Source organism: Solanum lycopersicum, chromosome 4 (genome assembly GCF_036512215.1).
Source record: "Solanum lycopersicum chromosome 4, SLM_r2.1".
In the NCBI taxonomy this organism is placed as follows: Eukaryota; Viridiplantae; Streptophyta; class Magnoliopsida; order Solanales; family Solanaceae; genus Solanum; species Solanum lycopersicum.
The window spans coordinates 38442478-38466246 of NC_090803.1; the positions used below are offsets into that span (position 1 = coordinate 38442478).

A 23769-nucleotide genomic window follows, 5' to 3' on the forward strand; every position below is an offset into this window, starting at 1 on the left:
AGAAGGTGAGGACCTACTAAATTTGGAGAATGATATTTCAAGTTATCTTCAATGTCCCTCTAAAAGCTCAACGGTCGGAACCTACGTTATTGTAGAAAGTGTAGAAATAGGGGTTAGTACACACTTGTATTAAGTACAGAAACAAGAACATAAAACATATGAAATCATGCTTAAGGGGACATTTGTTCAAAACCATCCCAAGTTACTTCGAAAAGCCTTTTGAACATAAAAGAACCCATAAGCCAATAGTCACATATTCTTCAAGAAAAATTCATATACAACACAACACCAACATCATCAAGTATAACAAAGTCAACATGTATAATAGCATCTTTGAGTACATAACCAGAATAACTCTAACATCATGTCATAACAACAAAAAAAGTTAATAGTTCATAACATTATAACAAACACAAGACACTTAATCATAACCCACCATCATGTTTACAAGTGCAATGGATAAGTAAAGATCCATAACCTTAGTCAACCAAGTAAATTTAACAAAGGATCACAAGCAATATTTTTACTCATATAAAAGAGCGTTAGAAGTAATCATCATCATACATATAGAGCAATAACATGTTCATACAACTCCTCAAATAACCCTAGTTAGTGTTTACTTTATTACTTTATTTTAATTTCGGAAACACTTCAATTAACTGAATAACTACAAGATGTAAATGTGGAATCCGGTTTCATGAAACCGTACATTTTAAGAAGGTGGATTACTTCCAAGGTAGGATCAAAACATGAACATAACATTCTAGGTGGATCCACTAGCTAGTATTCTTATGGTGTAACATAGTTCAAGAACTAGGAGATATACCTAGGACCCTCTTTATGAGTATTGCATTATATTCTCATATATCATGATTACAATAGTAAACCTACCTTCCCTACATAAGAAGGGACACTCCTCACTGCTAGTTCACTCGATGTGAAGCTAGAGTCCCTTTTTGATATGTCCTTATATTATGGTTTAAGAATCATAACTTATTTTAGGCCATAGGATACTAACCCTTGTAAATTTATAGTCATTTGATCATTAGGAATTAAATGAGAATACCCTTTCAAGACAATCCTCACATGTGAGATCAACACATTATCTTCATGTCATAATTAGGCACATTAGGAATTCATAACCAACATTCTATCATTATATCTTAAACATAATCTCACTCCTTCACATTATAAAGACATTTCAATTGCATCATCATACCTACACCTACTTAATACAATTAGAAGATATGCTTCATTTAAATTTCATCACCAAGTAGAAGACATCACAATTGAAGTAAAGTAAAGATCACAAAATCTTACCAATTCTCCTTCAAAAGCCATCATCATTGGTCTTACCCTCGACAAATATGATTTCATCCATCAATAGTTTTAATAACATCATACAATAGTAATCAATACAATAACCAAGTCAATTGTATCAATACTAATCAATTCAACATGAGTTTATAACCTAGGGTTAGGGAATTTGGGTTAATTCATTGTCTATTCCACATACTGGGTTAAATCATCAAGAAATATCATAATTTAACAATAATACCTCATAATCTAATCATAATCATTGAAGGAAACAATAAAAAATGCAATATGAATGATCAATTTCGGATTAGAAAGAAACCCATAAAGAATTCAACTTTTCAAAACCAATTTTAGAAGAATCATTTGGGAAAAGGAATACCAAAGGTGAAAGGTTTCTATACCTTTATATTCCTTTAAGATTGATTAATACAATTTATTATTTTAAAGCCCTAGAACCCTCAGACCTTTCCCTCAACGGAATCTTATTTGGGAGAGAGAAAGTAGAGAGAAGGAAAACTAATTTTTGTTTGGGAATTGTGGGGTGTTAAGTTGAGTTTATACTTAGGGTAGTTTATATCATCACTTAACTAACTTAATTAACCACCCCTTAACCCCTAATTAAATCCCTAACTAATTAACTAAAATAAGATAATTAAAATGAAGACCTGACCTACGAAAAGCTGACCTATGAGCCATATGTAAGTTGATGCCCACCTGCACCCACCGTCATGTAGGTCCGTCGATAAGTTCAGAGACTATGCATTTTGGAAGTTTTGGAAAAAATGGCTAAGTCCTTTACAACGGAGGCATCGATGCCTTGTCATTCAGGATATGCCTCATATCCTCTAGTCGTAGGTACCTACTTCCTAGCGATAACTTTTTTGCCAAAACGTAAGGAACCTCCTCAAGTACCATTAGGGTGGACATTGGGGAGTCGTAATCAAAAGTTTTGACCTTAAACCTTTAACATTGTAATATATATATATATATATAGATTCTTGCATAAATTTTTTTGAATCATTGTATTTATGATACAATTGATGGTAATAATTTTAACAACTCTATGAACCAATGTAAACCATGCAACTCTAGTTTTGACTATTTTATGGGTGATTTAATCATGTCTTTACACTATTGAATACTTGCGTAGTAGTATATAGGATATTGAATTATGAAAGATTTATGCTAGAATTGTAAGTAAGCTATCCTAATTTGATAAATTCACAATGTATTATCATGGATTCTTTGTATAATTGGCTTATTGGATTGAATTGGTGATCATGGCAATGGGTAAGAGCCTTGGTAAACTGAGTTTATTTATTTAGCTATGGATGAGAGTTGTGAGATAGGATTGGTGGTATGTTGACCTAACTTTCTCTATATTGTATTGTAAAGGTCCTTAAATATGATAATGTTTGGTATGGTCAACTTCTGTAGTGGTGCTTATATGTTATAGTTGTTAATAATGAGACCTCTTCACCATTACTTTATGAATTAGGATATTATCACGTTATTAATTTGATATTTTAATATTGTGAAGATCTTCATGACTTATGTGTACATTTGAAGTCAAAGTATGTGTTCTTCTAGTTGATGATAAGTGATCATGTGTAACATGTCTAAAATTACTTAGCTGAAACTAGATCATAACGCTTCTGTCTTAATCATTTAATGTCCTTAAATTGTTTATAATGATGTTAGGAAGCAGTGATTATATGTTTTAAAGTCTTAATGTTATAAATTCTTTATGGCGGTGCTGATATGTTTTAATTTTTTTAGAAGTTAAAGGCCAAACATCCAAGAACGTTCATGACGTTTGAAAGGTTTGCCATGAAATGACCTTGTCTTTCTTAGTGTGTTTCATCGAGTTTTACATGTATGTTTGGGATGAAATTGATGTGAGAGTTAATAAACTTGTATTCGAACATAATTAGGTTTAAAATATTTGGTAAAAAGACCCCAAGTACAAGCGAAGGGTCCTTGAGTAAGGACGCATCTTGATTGAAAAACTTGCCTAAGGCAGGCCCACCTACGGAGGAAATCTACGCCAAATATAGTGGTCGATGCCCCGTAGTTGGAGGGAGTAAGTGGGGAGCTAAGAATAGGAGCTTGTACTCCATTGGGACCAGACAATGGCTTAAACCACAGACAAAAAAGGTTGTTCATTAGTTGGGTGAGATGGCCTAAGTCTGTAGGAGTCGTTTGGTCTGCAACCTGCGCAAGCTCACAGTATAGTGAAGGGGAGAGTTGTTAAATTCACACAACTTCCAAATAAATAGGAGGTTTCCTAGGGGAGTTTTGGGTATTTTAAGTGGGTTTATAAGTCCTCAACACCTAAAAGAATTCATTATTGCAAATCAAAACCCAAAATCTCTAACGAACTCTCTAGAAATCTATTAAGGTCATTTCTCAAGATAGAGATTGGATTGAAGATTGGTTAGTGATTCTTCATGAATTATTCATCAAATTCTTGGTCTATTATCAATTGAAATATGGTTTTTGATCCTTCAATATATTTTCTTCTAGGAGCCAAACTTCAAAGTGATTTCGAAAGTCATCCAAAGATGAACTTGTCTAATTTTGATGTCTATCCATGAATTCTGAAATAAAACATTTTGACTCATTATATATTCAAATGATGGTAATTTAATTGTTTTAAGCAAATTATTGTATGAACCCATATAATTCATGAACCCTAGTTTATTACTACTCTATAGGTGACTTGATTATTTCTTAATAATATTAAATTCTTCTGTAGTTTCATTAGCGCTATTGAATTATGTAGAATCATGTTGGAGTGTTATTATGATACCCTAAATTCTTAAATCTATGTTATATGATCCTTGATTCATTGTCTGTTGTAATTATAGAATTGATGATCATGACCATGGGTAATGGACCTTTGAGTATTGTGTTGGATGATTTAGCTATGGATTGAAGTAGTGGGAGTAAAATTATGGTATTATTTCCTAATTCTCTTTATTTTTATGTAAATCAGGTCTTCAATTATGCTGTGATTTGTATGGTACATTTTGGTAGCGGTTTTATGTGTTTTACTTGTGAATTATGTGGTCTCGTCATTGTTACTTTATGAATCATGATGTTCATTGCCTTGTCGGTATTACTTGATGTATTATGATGGTTTTTGTAGTTGGTTTATGTGATGTATGATCATATCTATCTACATGTGAGTAAGGTGAAACTATGTGTTCCTCTACTGACATTAGGTCATCATGTAAGACTATGACTATGTCGTTGGGTGTGTAGTGCTAGGGTTGATGCATGATTCATCTTACTTGATTATGTAAGTCTTATCATGGTCGTATTGATGATAATATTATAGTGAATAGGGTGACCTAAAGATGATGTTGGTTATGCCTATAAACTTATATAATGATATGTTAGATGTGAAGTATGTGTGTGTCTTGTTTTAGTAGACTTGTCTTATTTGATACATGTATTATGTGAATATTTCTTCTTTACTTAGTATGATAAAGCCTATTATTCTTGTATATGTGATTGACTTGTGATCTTGAACATTGCTAAGAAGGTCCTTTATGTGGAACCTTCAGCCTAGATGTAGGGTTATGATATCCTTGAATTTTAAAGTCATAATGGTATCCTTCTTGTGGGAATGGTGGACTTAGGGTTGGTTGGACGGAACAACATGATTCATCCTTAGGAAAATCATTCATTTGTCCTCTTGACTATTTTAGGTAGCCCTAGTTGACCCTCTTTGGTAATGTTCAATACGATTGGGTTGTGAACAAGATATGAGAAATCTTCATGTACTCCTTTATGTGAATTACTCTATGAGAAGAAATGCTTGAACCTATCAAGTATGGCTAAGGGATTTTATCTAAATTAACATGACATTAGAGAACAAATAAACCCTTCATATTCCCTAACCATTTGCCTACATGGTATGTGTCCTAGTTCTACCATGGGCTCGTAGAATGAATATCCGTCGGAGTAGGTTTCATGAATAAGAATTTCATGCATATCTAGTATGGTCTATGTCAGTTATTGTCTATTGTCATTATATGGGATACCTACTAGTGTAGGAGAAGTTCTATGATGTTCAGGTTGTGGTATAGGATACTATGTAGAAATTGCACGATTAGGATTTGAAGATGTTAGTGAGTGAGTCCCTAGTTGAAGTAATCCCAGCACCCATATTCCAAGAGTTGAAGTGTTTTGGAACGAAGACCCTCGACGGACCGTTATGCCTATGACGGTCCGTCATACTTTCCGTCGAGGGTGATGAAGAGAGTAGAAGAAATTGCATAAGTAGGGAATGACCGAGTCCATGATGGTCCGTCGTGACCACGACGATCCGTCGTGAGGTGCGTCGACCCAGTCACGTTTTGACAGATTTCCAGCAAATAGAGTCCTTGTTTAATTAGGCTTTTATTTTCTATAAATAGTTCAAAAAACCTCGTTTTTTAGGTTAGACTCATAGACTTTTAGACTCCATATTGTTAGACATCATATTAGTTGACACTGTATTGTTAGACTTTTTAGAATCATTAGACTTTTTGTGAGATTGTTGATTACTTTATGATTCTTGCGAGTGATTTTTGGTGATTAATCAAGAAAACTTTCGGATTTTACTCTTTCTCATTGAAGTAAGTACATGAATTCTTAGTTAATATATTTGAATATTTTTATTATGACTATGAGTAAATAAACTCCATAACTAGGTTTGTCGAAACCATAGGCAAATAATGAGATAAAACCTAATTAAAATAACGATTCTAGAATAGTGTCTTGCATGTATTAATATTTCTTTCGCTTAGATGTCTTTTTAACGGATGGACAACGTTAGAACTCGCCTTAATGATACTTGCCGGACCCAGGAGGTAGATAATAGGAAAAGAATTATCAACATAGATTTAGTGAATACTATCTAATAGGCTAGTATTGATTGGTACGAGGTAATAACTAAGTCAAATATTGAATACAATTCTTAATATGAGGTAAAGATAAGGGTTAGGATAGCAACACATGTAGCCGGACCAAGGTGCCGAGTGAGTTTTTCTAGATGCCGGACCAAGGATTTAGAAATACATGACTTATCACTTTGCATGCAAGATACTAGGAAAGAGTTGTTATAGTTAGATTATCAAGTTATGAACCTGTGGGGAACACGTAAACCCTAGTTACTTTGATTAATTGATTAAAATCCAACATTCAAAGCTGTTAATTGTCTCTTTCAATTTAGGTAGTTCTTTTCATTCATTTAGAAATAGAAACCCCCCTTTTATTGTTTTTGCTTTCCAAGGAAGTAATTGACTAAACAAAAGTAATGATAGATTGAAGTTAAGTCTAAACTGTTTTTCTCGTGGGAACGATCCCAAACTCACTAGTTGGGTTATTTACTTGACACGACCGCTTTACTTCTTATTTGAGAAGTAAGTTTGAGCGTATCAAATTTTGGCACAGTTGTCGGGATTATAGCTTTTAGATTAACTTGAACTTGTTACTATAGTTTAGTTGATATTTTCCTTATTTTACTTTGTTTTATTGTTTTTGATTTTTTTTAGAACTATCCTCCTTGTATGCCAAATACATGGAGAGGAAGAGAACTCTTGTTTCCCTACGATCACGAATTAGAGCGTACACTACGCAATATGAATCGAAACTTGGAAATCAATGATGATGATCCAAACCAGAACATCCCAGTTCCGGTTGATGTTCATGGTCAGTTGTTACCCGATGCTCCAGGTGAACACTAACAGCGGGGACAAAATCCCACTCCACTGCCCCAAGCATACTACAGAGGCTATGATAACATAGCAGACTCCGATGGGCAACTTGTTTTACCTCCTCTACCCACAGGCCACACCTTTGTTGTAATTAGTAGCCTAATGCAAATGCTCACTACCAGAGGTTTGTTTTCAGGGGTACCTTCTGAGGATCCACATGCCCATATAGCTAAGGTAAGGGCAGTGGTAAAAGCTGTGTTGGGAGGCCTTATTTGGATTTAGATGTAATAAGTCTCAGAGGGTTTCCTCTCTCACTGACGGGAGAGGCTTCTATGTGGTTCACTGAGCTCCCATACAACTCAATCTTCACTTGGAACCAACTACGGGATGTCTTCTTAGCACGCTACTATCCGGTCTCCAAGAAACTAAACCACAAAGATAGAGTAAATAACTTTGTGTCACTACCAGGAGAGTGAGTTAGTCGTTTTTGGGATAGATTCACCTTATTCTTGAGAAGTGTTCTAAATCACTGTATAGATGATGAGTCACTGAAGGAATACTTCAATCGTGGACAGAATGATAATAATAAAGAGGTATTGGACACTATAGTAGGTGGATCTTATGGAGAATGTCCTTATGCTGAAATTTCCAAAAAATTAGAGAAAATCTCCCGAAATAATAAAGCTTGGAGTACTAGGAAGTTTTAAACAGGGAGAAACACATTCGCAGTTCAGTCCACTCACAACCCAGCCACAGATGAGATTCGCGAAGAAATGGCTCAGATGAGAACTGAGCTTGGGTTGGTACTAAAACATGTCACTGGGGGTGCAGAAAAGATAAATGCAGTCAACTACTTGTCGAAACCTCCTAATGATGAATGTTATTATGCGGAGGACACTTATGCAGTAAATGAGCAGACGGGGGGTTTCCAACCAAGCGCCCAAGGATCAAATAAGGATAATTGGCGCCAAGGTCAAGGGAACCAAGGTCAGAACTATGGTAACTACAACCGTGAGGGTCATAATGTCCGAGATGGTAACTACAACCACCACAACAAATTAAACAAGGGTAACTACGGTAAAAGAAATGATAGGAATGGGCCCTATGTCCCTCCACAAAATCGTGAAGTTACTCCTAGGGATAGTGGAGATAGTATGGCAGGAGTTGAGGATATGTTGCACAAAATGATGAGGAGGTTTGATGCTAGTGATGAGCATATTAAAGAGTTAAGGGGTGATTTAGCTAGTATTAGGCAAAAAGTTGATACACATTCAATTTCAATTAAACAGATCGAATTGCAAATGGCCCAATTATCTGTGACAGTGAACACACGGCAACAGGGCACTCTTCCTAGCAACAGTGTCCAAAATCCAAAAAAATGATGTGCACTGTATGGAAATCACCACTCGGGGTGGGAAGAAAACCATTGACCCACCTATGCCGTCTAATGAGGAAAATGTGATAAAGGATGATAATAAGGTGGTAAAGGGTAGTTTTGAGGAAGAAGAGAGCAATGGAAAAGATGCAGAAGTCCCTATGAAGGTAAATCCCATGCCTAGACCACCACCACCCTTCCCTCAAAGATTAGTGAAAAAGACCGAGGATTGTAAATATCGGCGTTTTATAACAATGATGAAGCAGCTCTCTATCAATGTCCCTTTGGTAGAAGCTCTAGAACAAATGCCCGGTTATGCCAAGTTTATGAAAGATCTGGTCATAAAGAAAAGATCGGTCACTTTTGAGAATGATGATAGACTGTAGCATTGTAGTGCTATTACTACAAGATCCCTCGTACAAAAGAAAGAAGATTTGGGTGCGTTCACTATTCCTTGAACAATTGGGTCATTACATTTTGCGAAAGCATTACGTGGTCTGTGGGAAAGCATAAATATCATGCCCTTCTCGATCTACAAGAAGTTAGGTTTGGGGGATCCACAACCCACGGCGATGCGGCTACTGATTGCTGATCAGACAGTGAAAAGGCCCATAGGGAAACTCCATGATGTGCTATTAAAAGTGGAGTCATTCATATTTCTGACAGATTTTGTTATTCTTTATTGTGAAGTCGATTTTTAAGTGCCTATTATTCTTGGGAGTCCATTCCTTGCTACACGTAGAGCCTTAGTTGATATGGAAAGGGGCAGATGAAATTTTGGTTGAACAATGAAAGAGGGACCTTCAATGTGCGTAGGACTATAAGGCAGAGTGGTGAGCTCCAATCGGTATCCTCCATATCCCACAAAGAAAACATGAAGAAGGAGAATGAACAAAAAAGTGAAAAACAAGAGTTTATGGTTGGGGATTTGGTGCTTGTAGATAGTTTTGGGTTGCCTTGTCTTCCGGGAAAGCTCAAGTCGAAATGGATTGGCCCTTAGTTGATTACCCAAGTATTCCCTCATGGAGAAGTTGAGTTAAAATCCAAGGAGGGAGTGTGGTTTAAGATGAATAGAGATAGAATAAAACTATATTTTGGGCATAAAGCATCGGGGAATAAAGTGATAGAGGCATACCATCTTGATAAAGTCTCAGTAATGAAGTGTCCCCAATTTTGCCGCGACATTAAATCAGGCGTTTGTTGGGAGGCAACCCAATACTTATTCTCTTTTTAGTAATGGTAGAATTTTTCTACTAATGGGTTTTTAAATTTGCAGGCACATCACCAGGAAATTCTGCAGAAAATTACTCTACAACAGTCAATGACGGATACATCGACGGACCGTTGCGCCTGCAACGGACCGCCGTATTCCTCCGTCATACCAGGTACGTCTTTCTGTTATTTTCAAACTAGAGCACACATGACGGAACCAACGACGGGTCGTCACAACTGAGACGGACCGTAGTCGGGGAATCATCGCGTGATTAATGAGGCGTACCCGACCCAACCTGTTTGGAGTGTATTATAAAATTTCACCATTTAAACTTACCAACCCCTTATTTCACCCCCATTCCTTTATTATTCCTCCAATTTCCCTCTCTTTTAAACTTCCACAATCTCTCCCTCTATCAACCGATCATTGCCCTCCCCCCCCCCCAAAATTCTCCAAAGCCCTAAAAGTTATCATCTGCTAGTCGGAGTTGCTGCAGTGGGTGTCTTCTTGGTCACCGAGTACTTGCCCATCTTGTTTTTTTTCTCAAATTATAAGGTATGTGTCTCTAATTTCTACTCATTTATCTTGCATTTTTGTTTAGTAATTAGTATTATATAAGATCCTGTCTAATCTAGGTTAAAAAATGTTTGAATTGTCGTGTTTACAACCCTAGACATAGGTGTTTTTGCATTGCTAGTTTCCTAGGTAGTTGGGTTAGACAAATGTAGGTCCAAAACACTACAAGTTCGATTTGGGTTGATCGGGGATGAATGAGGTACCCCATTTCTATCACTGATATACAGAACGAGACCCCGATGACGGACCGTCATACCCACGACGGACCGTCGTAGGGTCCGTTCCAAAAGCCCTAACACCCCACTGCCCATTTTTTCTATGCGTCCCCCAACGGACACATGTGACGGACTATCGTCTTTACGACGGTCCGTCCTGCACAACTGTTCTGGTTGTCAGAGACACTGCTTCTAAGGGTCTCTCATTATTTTTCTAAGTTTCCCCCAACAAACATATGTGACAGACCGTCTTGTTCACGATAGTCCGTCCTGCACAACCGTTCTGGTTGTTAGAGACCCCGTTTCTAAGGATCTTTCTCCATTTTTTCTAAGTGTCCTTCAACGGACAAATGTGAAGGACCGTCGTCATCACGACGATCCTTTCTGCATGACTGTTATGACGGTCTGAGACCCCTTTCCAAAGTGTCTCTATTTTTTTTCCAAGGGTCCTCTGACGAACAACTACGATAGACCATCGTCCCTGTGACGGTCCGTCCTACACATACCGTCATACTAGTCAGAGACTCTCCTTCAGAGTTCTCCATATATACATAGTCTAAGTAAGACACGACGGATCTCATGACGGTCCGTCATAGTCACGACGAACCGTCACCAGGCCCGTCGTGTGTCACTGTTACTATAAAAATGACATATTATTTTCAAATTTTTTAGTATGGTTTTTCTTGTATTGTTTGCCACTACTCGTACTTATATTGATCCTTTACAGTTACTATCTACTATGGCACCCAAGCAAGATCAAATCTATGCATGCAGGTGATCGAAGCCTGTCGCCCCGTCTGCCCGCATGGTTATTGGCTCTGATGATGAGCATGACCCCGAGTACGTGCCCCCAGAAACTTCCAACCCTTCTTGTGCTGCACGTGCTCCAAAAGCCACACCCAAAAAGGTTGCGTCTGTCATAGTCACTGCCTCCTAGTCTGATGAGTAGCCACACTGACCGGCACAACCTCTAGGTCAGCCACAAATGAAGAAGGAGCGTCTAGCTCCTTAGGAGTATCCTGGTTGGAGGAAACCTCTGGCTCTGCTGAGGTTCCCACACTCGCCACCGCTGCAGCGTTGGCCTCGTCTGATGAGGCTGATAGTTCAAAATCCACATCAGGTTCACCTGCTCGGGCCCCCACCCCAACCACAGACCAGCCCAACCGGTGGTGTGTCGACGGGCAATTTCAAGTCTACTCCGATGCCAAGTTTCTGACTGACAAAGGAGTTATGACTCGAAACTCACCTTGGAGCGGCGGATCGTTACAGGGAGTCTCCTGACGATGCCTGAGATCCACAATCTCTTCACCAGGCATCGCTTGGAGTGGACAGCACATCCGTTGGGACGTTAAATGTGAAGAAATGGTCCGAGAGTTCTACTCATCCTACGTAGCGACTCTCCGATCATAGATAGATAGGCGGGCTTCCCCCACCAAACAGGCCCCGCTAGAGCAGGTCCGAGTACGGGGCATGCAGGTTGACATTTCCCTGCCTGCCATCCGCCGGTTTCTATACGGCGAGGGTGTTGATGCTACTCGGACCCCTCTTACTGCCGAGTTTTACTACCGATGGCATATTGTTAAAGATGGCCAATTCCTGCGCGAGCCATCGCAGAGCGAGACCACCAAGAGGTGGACAGCCCTGCACCTGTCAGTTGATGGAGAGGGTGCCGACTGGGTGACCGAGTCAAAGAGGGCCATCAAGAAGGTCAACCTCACTTTCACGACAAAGTTCTTGTGGTTGATTGTCTGCCACTGCCTTTCCCCCGCAGCCGCTGATAATATCGTTACATGGGATCGAGCAGTGATGATAGCGGCGATGATAGCTGGGTTCTAGTTGGATTTCGCGTGGCTTCTACAGGCAGTCATGAACGAGAGGGCTTTCAAGGTCACTACTACTTACCCTTTCCAGTGCATGATCTTTTCTCTCTGCAGGTCCGTAGGTGTGCCTATATGGAACATAGATCAGCTCAACACCCCGCAGGGCACTGTTGACGTCGGCCTCATCCGAGATGAGGCCAATGAGTTGTCTCCACGCAGAGGGCCTCGCCCAGAGCTGCCCCCACTTGCTCATGATCTTGCTGATACGGTAGCCCAGACCCGCACGGCTACACAGGCGGCGTCCACTGACACTACCCCGGTCGAGTCTATCCTGGGTAGTAGCATTGCCCCGAGCTCCTATTTTACAGCCCCTCTACCGGCGCTAGTCCCGCTTGGTAGGTTCCAAAATTAAGAGGCACAAATGGATACACTTTGCATCATATCCAGCGGTCGATGCAAAAGTGTATTATTGAGTCAGAAGAGCGCCTAGAGCAAAAAATTATCCAGTATACAGAGCGGAAGATCGCTGAGGTTCACCAGTGCTTGGACGCCTTTGAGTTGAGGGTGCTAGTCCGGCTACCCCCTCCAGTGGATGTGTCGACTCTTCAGGCTGTGGTCGACAGCCTTCGCGCAAATATTAACACGATCTTAGAGGCTAGGGTGCCTGAGTCTCAGGCCCCTTGTGTCGAGCCAGCTGAAGACATAGTGTTGGCGGCCCTATTCGCCACTTCAGAAATTCCACCACCTCCCCCTCGAGAGCATGCCAAGAGGCTAAGGGGTCGAGCAGAGGACGAGGCGCGAGAACGGAAGAAGGAGCATCGTGAGATAGAGGCTGCGAGGAGAGCCTCACTTGCTGAGGAGGAGGTGCACCAGATGAGAGCATCAGAGTTAGCGGCTGAGGCGTCTAGATCCCGAACTGTGGAGATAGCAGGAGGCACTACTTATAGTGTGGTTTTTTCTGAGGACACAACTGAGGGTGTCCATATTGTAGAGGACGTGGGTTCCGGGGAACCGGACCCACCAGCTTGAAGATCGACGGCGCTTTGCGCCATAGGTTTGCTTCACCTGCCACTCTAGTATTTAAATTTTTATGCATTGGGGACAATTTCATGTTTTTTTGTTGGGGGTGGGGTAAATGGAAAGTGAGTGTTAGGGTGATGTCTGAGTAGCCCTATTCACTATCCTCTTTTGGGGTTTTCTTTCCTGTGTTCTTTTTCCCCAAAAGACTAATTACTTTTTCTGTTGAACCGGCAAGTCTATATCTTTTGTACATAGTTTAATTATAGAGCATGATGGCTTAAATGATATCCTGATAAATTGGAAAATGATGCATGACTAGGCATAGTAACTGATAAATGTGTGGCTCTAAGCATGACATATAGGTACACCATTGCATTACCCTATGTCTGAAATTCGAACTAGGTGTCTGATAATCTGGTAGAGGGATGAGATGTCAAGTGAGTGTGAGGAAGATTTGAATAGTCCACTATTTGTACTGAGCTAGAACTTGCCTGGTTAGTCCTTCTAAAAGTAAGCTATAATAGACAATTAGGAAAGGATCATAGGCCCTTATTGAATATAGCCCATTTACAGCCTAAATAAAAGAAAAAAAATGAAATTTATCCTTGATTGATCCAAATGATCTGAGCTTAAATAAGACCTTTCTTTTTCACACTAACTGATCTTTTTTAGGAATAATGTGTTTGCCCTGGTCCCTCCTTGGACATGTGCACCTCAGCTTATGCCAAAAGTATAAGTTGAGGGTGGCTAATGCAGTAAACAACCTTCGTTATGGCCCTGACCCAACTTTGGGTATTGTGTAACTTGATTCATGGCAAAGCCATGAGTTGAGGGTGGCTATTATGAGGAATGCGCTGGAAAGTGAGGTTGAAAGAACAAAGAGAAAGAAAGAACAAAAGTAAAGTGAATCAAGAGTTAGTTGAAACAAAGGTAAAGAAAAAGAAGTATACACAAGAAAAACAAGCAAGAAAAAAAGAGAGTCACTTACACAAATAAAGAAATAAGAGAAAATAGCAAGGTGAAAGAATATGAGAAACTAGGCGAGATAAAATGACAGAAAGTTGAAGGTTTAGCCGATATGTGAAGGAGGGTAAAAAGTCACTAAAGTACACCTAAATATACCCTACCTGACCCTGAGCCTATGTTACAAGCTAAGAAAGACCTATCGTGATCCTAAGGGTTGTATAGAGAACTTAAGGTAGTGAAAATAAGGGCAAGCTTATGGCAATAAGTATGAATAAGTGTGACTCCGTTCTGAGAGCGAGTGTTGAAAAGTATTCCTTATACTCAAACTTAACTCATTGTTTGAAAAATGAGGATTTTCTTTTAAAGTGAGGACACTAGTTGCAATACCGGAATTGTTAGCACCTCGGTCAGAAATTGAAGTGGATAGGTGATAGTGCATGGTGATTCTGCATCATGATCTGATCCTACATAATTCAAGCCTAATAGTGATAGCATGCATAGATACGATGAGATTAATCGGGATTTATAGCAAAATGATAGCAAAGGATAAAACATTGATACTATTGTACAAAGATTGTGTATCGAGTCATAGTGCGTCGCTTGAGGACAAACAACAAATTTAAGTTGAGGGTGGTTATATACCGTGGTTTCACGATATTATTAATACTTTTTACTTATGTTTAGTGTGTCCAAATGCCTTTTTGTGCTAATTTTTTTTATATAATTTCTCTTTATTTTGCATGTTTCCAAAGATGAATGCGGAGATTTTGAGCGAAGAAATGCAGAAGAGACCACCTACCGAGCTTATAACGGTCCGTCGTGCTTGTGACGGTCTGTAGGTGGCAGCGTAGTGCAGCTGCTGAAAGAAGATGGGGAAGTCTGACCAAGTGTGGGGTTACGAAGCTTGTGATGGTCCGTCGTGTCTATGAGGGTCCGTCCTGCAGGTTCGTTATGAAGATAAGAGAAGTAATCCCAGTACCCATATTCCAAGAGTTGAAGTGTTTTGGAACGAAGACCCTCGACGGGCTGTTGTGCCTATGACGGTCCGTCATACTTGCCGTCGACGGTAATGAAGAGAGCAGCAGAAGAAATTGAATAAGTATGGGACAACGGAGTCCATAACGGTCCGTCATGACCACGACGATCCGTGGCGAGGTCTGTCGACCCAACCGCATTTTGATAGATTTCCATCAAATATAGTCCTTGTTTAATTAGGTTTTTATTTTCTATTAATAGTTTGAAAAACCTCCTTTTTAAGGTTAGACTCTTAGAATGTTAGACTCCGTTTTGTTAGACATCATATTAGTAGACTCTGTATTGTTAGAGTTTTGAGAATCATTAGACTTTTTGTGACATTGTTGATTACTTTGAGATTCTTGTAAGTGATTATTGGTGATTAATCAAGAAAACTTTCGGATTTTAATCTTTCTCATTGAAGTAAGTACATGAATTCTTATTTAATATATTTGAATATTGTGATTATGACTATGAGTAACTAAACTCCATAACAAGGGTTGTCGAAACCATAGGCAAATAATGAGATAAAACCTAACTATAATAACGATTCTAGAATAGCGTCTTGCATGTATTAATAATTCTTTCGCTTAGAAGTCTTTTTAACGGAAGTCCAACGTTAGAACTTGCCTTAATGCTAATTGCCGGACCAAGGAGGTAGATAATAGGAAAAGAATTATCAACATAGATTTAGTGTATACTATCTAATAGGCTAATATTGATTGGTATGAGGTAATAACTTAGTCAAATATCGAATACGATGCTTAATATGAGGTAAAGATAAGGGTTAGGATAGCAACATACGTAGCCGGACCATGGTGCGGAGTGAGATTTTCTAGATGCCGGACCAAGGATTTAGAAATACATAACTTATCACTTTGCATGCAAGATACTAGGAAAGAATTGTGATAGTTAGAATTATCAAGTTATGAACCTGAGGGGAACACGTAAACCCTAGTTACTTTGATTAATTGATTTAAATCCAACATTCAAAGTTGTTAAGTGTCTCTTTCAATTCAGGTAGTTCTTTTCATTCATTTAGAAATAGAAACCCCCCCTTTTATTGTTTTTTCTTTCCAGGGAAGTAATTGACTAAACAAAAGTAATAATAGATTGAACTTAAGTCTAGACAATTTTCCTCGTGGGAACGATCCCAACCTCACTAGTTGGGTTATTTAATTGACACGACCGCTTTACTTCTTATTTGAGAAGTAAGTGAGCGTATCAATTAATTAAGTATGTCTTTTGATAAACTTTAGGAGGAGCATGTCCTATATATATATATGTGTGTGTGTGTGTGTGTGTGTATGTGTGTGTGTGTGTTGTGTGTTGTGTGTGTATGTGTGTATGTGTGTGTGTGTGTGTGTGTTATGTTGTGTAACAAGAATGATCTTATTCTAGGTACTCTAAAGGATCTCTTAGGTGTACGTGAAAGGATTGTATGGTCGGTCGTTTCATAACTCACTCAAGTGAGACTTAGAATCACCTTTGGTAGGAGGATCTCATGGTTATACCATTTTTATATGTTATTTATTCTATAATGTAATATGTAATATGTAATACTTAGTGGGTGTTATGGTGATGTTACAGTAAGGGTTACTGTAAGCTTATTGTAATGTTACCTTTATTTGATATAATTTGAAGATGAATTATGTTGTGTTCTAAATGTGATGTTTGGTGCTTAAATGTGATTCTTATACTTATATTGGGATGTTTTAATTAAAAAGAACATATTTCTCATAAATGTCTGTTTCTCATGATTATATGCATTAAGTCATACTTAGTACATCTGTTTGTACTAATTCAATAACTTTTGTCTATCTCTAATGGTGTTGTTAGCAGCTGAGAGGTATCTTAGATCAATATTGTAATCTAGTAATCATTAAAGAAAAGTCAAAGTATGTCCTCACTTGATTAGAGGGAATAATCATCTTTAGGTCTCTTTTATTCAAGTATTGTAATAGACTAAGTGATTCCATATTTCATATTATATGGGCCGTATCCCAAATATTCCTAAATCTAATATTGGCATATCTTGAGACTTAGTATTTTCTTTTTGATTTTATATGTAAGATGTTTTAACATATTCGTGTGAAAGCTTTAATTCCGCACTACTTTTCATACATGTATGCAATGAATGATAAAAAAAGTCTTGTACAAGACCTCCGAGAGGTCAAATATGTTGCGTCGCACTCCAAGAGTGCCATATATTCTAGGGTGTGACATCATGAATGGGCTATAGTGATGTCTTGTATGTGTATACTTGACGTTGAAGTGTGAAGCTTCTTAGTTGACTATATGAACGTTATGATGTGTTATGTTGATGATTCTATAGAAGTGTGTAGGTGACTTGAAAATCTACTTAGTTGAACCATGTGCTACATGAATGATATTAAACATGTGATAATTTTATAATGAAGTTTGTCTTGTTCAGGTAGACCTATGTCCCTTACTTGATTCATGAAGAATGCGAATATGAATCCTTGACTTAGTAAGCTAAAGAACCTTTTGCATGAATATACATGTATGAATGGAATATGGTCTTGAATATACTAAAGAAGGTCATTTATGTGAAACCTTTTAAAAAGATAGTTATGATATCATTGAAGTTGAAAATTGTAATTGTATCCTTCTCGTGTGAATGGGGGAGTTAGGTTTGTTGCTGGAACTACATGAAATCATCCTTAAGAAAGTCATTGAGCTATCTTAATAACCATTGTAAGCAGTCCTAGTGGATCCTCTTTGGTAAGGTGTAGTACGATTTAGTTATGAACAAGATATGGTACCTCTTCATATGCTCCTTTATTTAATTACTCTATGTGAATTAAGTGTAGCACCGAGTGAGTATTCTTGGGGAGTAGCTCTAGTTTTAAGATGAGGATAGTGTATAAACAAACCTTGATATTCCTACATAGGTTGTGTCCTAATTTTACCGTTGGTAAGTAGCACACCCTTTATCGGAGTAGGTTGACTCAGGATTCCATGCCTAGTTAGTATGGTCTATTGCCGTTATTGCCTATTCTAATCATGTGGGATACATGCTAGTTTTGGAGAACTTTTCTGAAAGTTATGTAGTCGAATGGGATGCTATCTAGACATTGCACGACTAGGCTTTGAAGAATGTTACTATGTGAGTTCCCTAGGCCTTAACCATGTATGTCCTTAAATAGTGAATGTCTCATAAATGGCTTAACGAATTGAGTTACTTAAATAAGTAATATGTTAAAGAAAAGGTTATTATCTAGAGCCGCTTTAAGTATTGTTTAGGTAGGCTTGGAGAGGGTGTATGGGCATTCTTTTCATGTATTACTTAGATGAGTCTTAGAGTAATTCTAGGCAGGGAGTTGAATGTATGAAATGGGAATAATGTTATCTCAGGTAATCTAAAAGATCACTTTGGTGTGTGTGAAGGAATTATATGGGCGGTCACTTCATAACTCACTCAAGTGAGCTTTAGAATCACTTTTGGTAGGAGGGTGTCATGGTCATGTAATATGAAGTGATGTTAATGTATATTGATTGAATGTGACTATATGTGCTTATGGTGAATTAATGTGATCTCTTATACTTGTTTTATGAAGTTTTACTAAAAAAGAGCATGTTTTGTACAAATGTCTTTTTATCATGATTTTATTTCATTATGCCATACTTAGTACATTCTAGTGTACTAATTCCATATATTTTGTCTATCTATAAATGTATAGGTGGCATTTGAGAAGAGTCTCAAAGTGAAACTTTGATTATTGATCATTCAAGCAACTGTTGGTACGTCCTCACTAGATTCGAGGACATCTTGATGTTTAGATATCCTTATTGAAGTATTGTAATAGACTTAGCTACTTTTCTATATGTTGAATTAAAGCACCTGTCTCATATTATTCATTTTGTCTAAGAAGGCGACTTTGAGAGTTAGACATTCATTATGTTTTTCTATAAAAGAGATAATCTGAAGTATTACTATTTTGTGTGAAAGGTTTTAGTTTCGCACTACTATTCATACATCTATGCAATGGATGATGTCAAACGGCTCTTACAAGACCTCCGAGAGGTCAAGTACTCCATGTTGCAATCCAAGAATACCATGCCTACTAAGGTGTACTCCGGTGTGTGACAAAGGTATGGTCATTTAGGCTTAGTTAATTCTTTCCTCATGAAATATGGTATGAACAACAATTCCTTTCCTTCTCCTCATTATTCTCACTTATTCTCATAAGTCACCCCATTATTAACATTCCAAGGGATACCAGACGCCCCATTTTCTCTGCACTATCACAATTTCATTTAAAAAATATCACTCTTCTTTCCTTTTTATCGTTTTTGTTTATGGAGGGGTTCCGTCTTTCTCAAAACAATGGGTAAAGGCGATTTCTTTGCACTTTTTGATTAAACTTCTCGTTTCACCACACCCCTAACATAGGCTTTTGGACTAAGTTTTCTATTCACACAAACCATTTCTCATGAGGGTTGAGGGTGAAGGGATAAAAAAAATGCTTCCATTTGATCAAGTTTCTTCTAAGGAAATGTTAAGTCTCAAAAGGTTTTCAGCAGAACTCACATACTCACAAGGTAGGCCACAGCAGAACTCACATACTCACAAGGTAGGCCACAAAAGAGGTATAATGTCAAATTGTTGCACTCTTTAAAATTGTTGCCTAAGATCATTTTAAGAGCTTACATCATTTAGTCAACTGGACAAACAGGGTGAATTGTAGGTATCATCACACATAGTTCATGGAAAGCTCATCATATAAAAATTACCACCAATGGCAAACAAGAATCCACACTTTTGCTAGTGTGCAATGTTTATAAGAATAGACTCAGTTTTATGATTGAGTAGTCACAAGGAGATGCAAAAAGTTCACATATTTACTATGAAACTTAATTTGGTCTCATTGTATCCAAACATACTTTTTTTGTTCGATTATGAGCACTATACAAGTCATCTGATTGATCAAGACCGATACTCAAATATGAAAGAGAACAACTATATTCAAATAAATTCAATAACTGGTACAATTTTTCAAAAAGGGTTACGACACAATTTTAGGCCTATAGCCATACTAAATTTGAACAACACTTTTAAAGTGTTGCCTAAAATATTTTTGGGGACACTTTTTAAGTGTAGCCTAAGTTTTTTACTTTTAGCTTCAATAATATTAACAACACTTTTAAAGTGTACTCCCTAATGGTATAAGTTTCATTTTATAAGCATTGTTAAAGTATGATATAATTGGCAATAACTATTTATATATATGGCGACACTTTTTAAGTGTTCTATTTTCCTAATGGTAGAAACACAAATCACAAATATGATTTTTAAATTTTTACCAAAATATTATATTCCCTCCAAAAATTTTAACTATGCCTCCAATTTTTATTAGGCAAAAAAGTAATTAATAAAACATAAATACTTCCGTTTCCCCCAAATGAGAAAAAAATCACGTCTTGCCTTTTCTCTTTAAGTCTGAAGAACGGGCCTTTTCTCTCCAAGTCTCAAGAAAATGCCTCATCCCTAACATTTTACCTAAATCAATTTTGGCAATAGGTTGGAAAAACAAGATTGTACATTTTTCTCCAGTACTTCAGCGAGGAAAAATTTGACATTTTCTATGTCAACACTACGAGGAGGTTGAGTTTTGAAGCTGTTACGTTTCTGCTTCAATTTAATTCAACCAAAATCTTTTCCGTCACCAACAACTTTTCAGGTATGGATTTGACATCTTATCACAAATCTTGACATAGTTTTATGTTTCATCTCGTTCTGACAACTATGTGACGCAATATGTGTGTGTGAAAGATAGACAGAGAATGAGTAACTGTTCATGTAACTAGTTTTTTTAGAAAATTTGAATGTCGAGTTAAATTTCTTTCAAATTTTTGTATTAGGGCGCTGAAGCTTTAATGGAGAGCTTGTGGAAATCTTTCGACAAAATTGAGATATGACAGTGGCGAAAGCTTGTAGGAATTAGGGTCAAAATTATGACATAAATCTAAATAATCCATAACTGGATTGAATAAAATTACATTAATTTCAGTTCTTGGTATTAGTTCATGTGTTTTTTAAAAAGTTGGATATTTTATTTAGTTCAAATCTGTAGTTTAGGTGATAATTTGTTTCAACATCTTCTTTAGACTTCATTTGTTTTCATTAGATTTATAGCTTATGTTTGTTGCTTTAGCATTAACCAGTAACCATATTACTCAATTGATAAAGTTGTTGCTTTAGCAATAAGAACTATTGCTTCTTACAAGGTTGTTTCTGAATGTGTTTTAATATAAATAATGGTCATGGAAAGTGATGATGCTTTAACAAATTTCATGTTATGTAAAGTGAATCAGACAACACATTTGTTATTGCTCCTCAATCCTCATTAGTTGCACTTTCTGATGCATTACTTATATAAATTTATAGTTTAATCTCGTCCTCGATGAGAATCTAGAGTTTCATGTTTCAGGTTGTTGCCTTGCCAAGCTTTTGGTTTATAAAGAATCTCATGTTACATTTGTATATTTACTTAGGGTTAACGATTAACCATACACAAGCCCAGATAAATCAAGAGTTTTAAGTTTTTTTTTTATAGAAACAAGTTAAAGTAATAGTGTAAGTACAAGTAAACTAGGCATTCATTTGACCAAGTTTGTTTCGACACATGCTATGTTAATGTATTAGAAGATAGAACTTGTGCATATACAAATATATACAGCACTTCTATTCTAGCTCCTCCCTGTTTGGAATGCTCTTCATGCAAAAGAACTGTTGCATCAGTGCTCCTAGTTGTCAAAAAAAATTGTACATCATGCGTTATAACTTCCTAATGTTACTGTTGCTTCATTCAACATTTCACACATTTCACTATCTGAATATAGATTGTTTGTAAACAGGTTTCTACACCCTCATAAAATTTCTGCATAGAACTACATTTTCTGGAGGTATGATGACCTTGGAGTTGAAAGTTTTGATCCATCCTTATTAGTGTGTCATGAAATTAATTTTAGCAACATTAAAGCATACAAAGCTTGAACATATGGATTTGTATTAAAGAAGTTGTTGGGTACTTTAGCAAAATAACTTCCTAATGTTTGCTAGGATTTACTAATATTTTTTTGGGCAACTTTCACATATAGCAAACAAAAAATTCATATTTGTATGCTATAGCAAACTTTTCATAATTGCGCTCCATAGCAAACATAAAACGGTATAATTTGCTATACATATACAATTGTATAATTCGCTTGCCTAAATTCTATAATTCGTTGACCTAAATTGTATAATTCGCTGGCCTATTTCGCTGCAATTGTATGATTTGTTTTGCATACAGTTGAATCAAATTAAAATGTATGTATATTGCATAATTATAAGTGTATTGCAAGAAGATATACATTTTTCTCGCTTTATACAAAAACAGAAACACAATATATATACACTTCTGTTGTATAAAGCTAGAGAAAATTGTATTTCACTGCAATAGTATAATTCGCAATTGTATAATTCGTTGGCCTTTTTCTCTGCAATATTTGAAGTAAAATGTTTGTAAATTGTATAATTAAGTGTATAACACGAAGATATACATTTTTGCATGTGCATATACAATTTTCTCTCGCTTTATACAAAACAGAAACAGAATTATACACTTCTGTGTATAAAGCGAGAGAGGCGAGCGAGAATGGAGAGTGGCGAGCGAGATTTTTGGGAGAGAGACGCTGGCAAATTTTAGCTAATGTTTGCTATGGAGCACTATTAAATTAAACCCTAGATATTCCATTTAATTTAGATTATTAGTTTGCTATTATATATAATTTTCCCTATTTTTTTTCATAAACAAGAGAAAGTGGGTAGTAAGTGATAATTCATAAGAGATTACTCTATTCATTTAGTATTTGAAATAACTCATTTGTTGGCCATTTCATTTCCAGGTTTCTATTTATCATCGAATAAGAAAGATTGAAGATATCACACCCTCCACTTGATTATGGTAGCTCAGAAGTTCATCGTACTATTGTTGGGAGCAAAAGTACCTCTGGAGTGACGAATTCTTAAAAGAAATAGATTGGAGTTAATCTTTTATGTGCAAAGAGCTATTGTGTATATATTATTTAGATTTCATGGTAAGGTTTGCATAAATTCTACCCTACTTGGACTTTACTTGTGGGATTTCACTAAGTATGTCGTAGGTTTATTTAGATCTCGTGAAACAATTGAATTTATAACAGTTTCCGTATTGAAGGTACTACGCTTGATTGTCTTTTCCTTTTTCTTATTATCAATCTTGAATACTTGCTAAAATTGTGGTCATTTTTTTAATTTTTTATAAATGATATAAAGAGAAAAAGAAAGTATAATGTTTTTAAATTTACCCAGCGTCCACTCCCTAATAGCACTCTCTTCCCACAGATAAACATAACATACACTAACAAAAACATAATCATAATTCTTATTTTCTTTTTTTATAAACACCAATTGAGAAAAAAACTTTAAACATTAGTTATGGAGTCTTTAACATGGCTATCAACAAAAGGGGTTTGTTTGGACAAGATTTTAGAGAAA

General features: G+C 36.9%; 1 long non-coding RNA gene across 1 annotated transcript; it reads left to right on the forward strand.

The window, feature by feature from the left end:
- The first annotated feature begins 20654 nt into the window (after nucleotides 1-20654).
- Nucleotides 20655-23452, forward strand: LOC104647007 (uncharacterized). The gene is made up of 2 exons (XR_741207.3): nucleotides 20655-20929; nucleotides 23139-23452. It is a non-coding gene; the product is annotated as an uncharacterized lncRNA (long non-coding RNA).
- The last annotated feature ends 317 nt before the right edge of the window (nucleotides 23453-23769 follow it).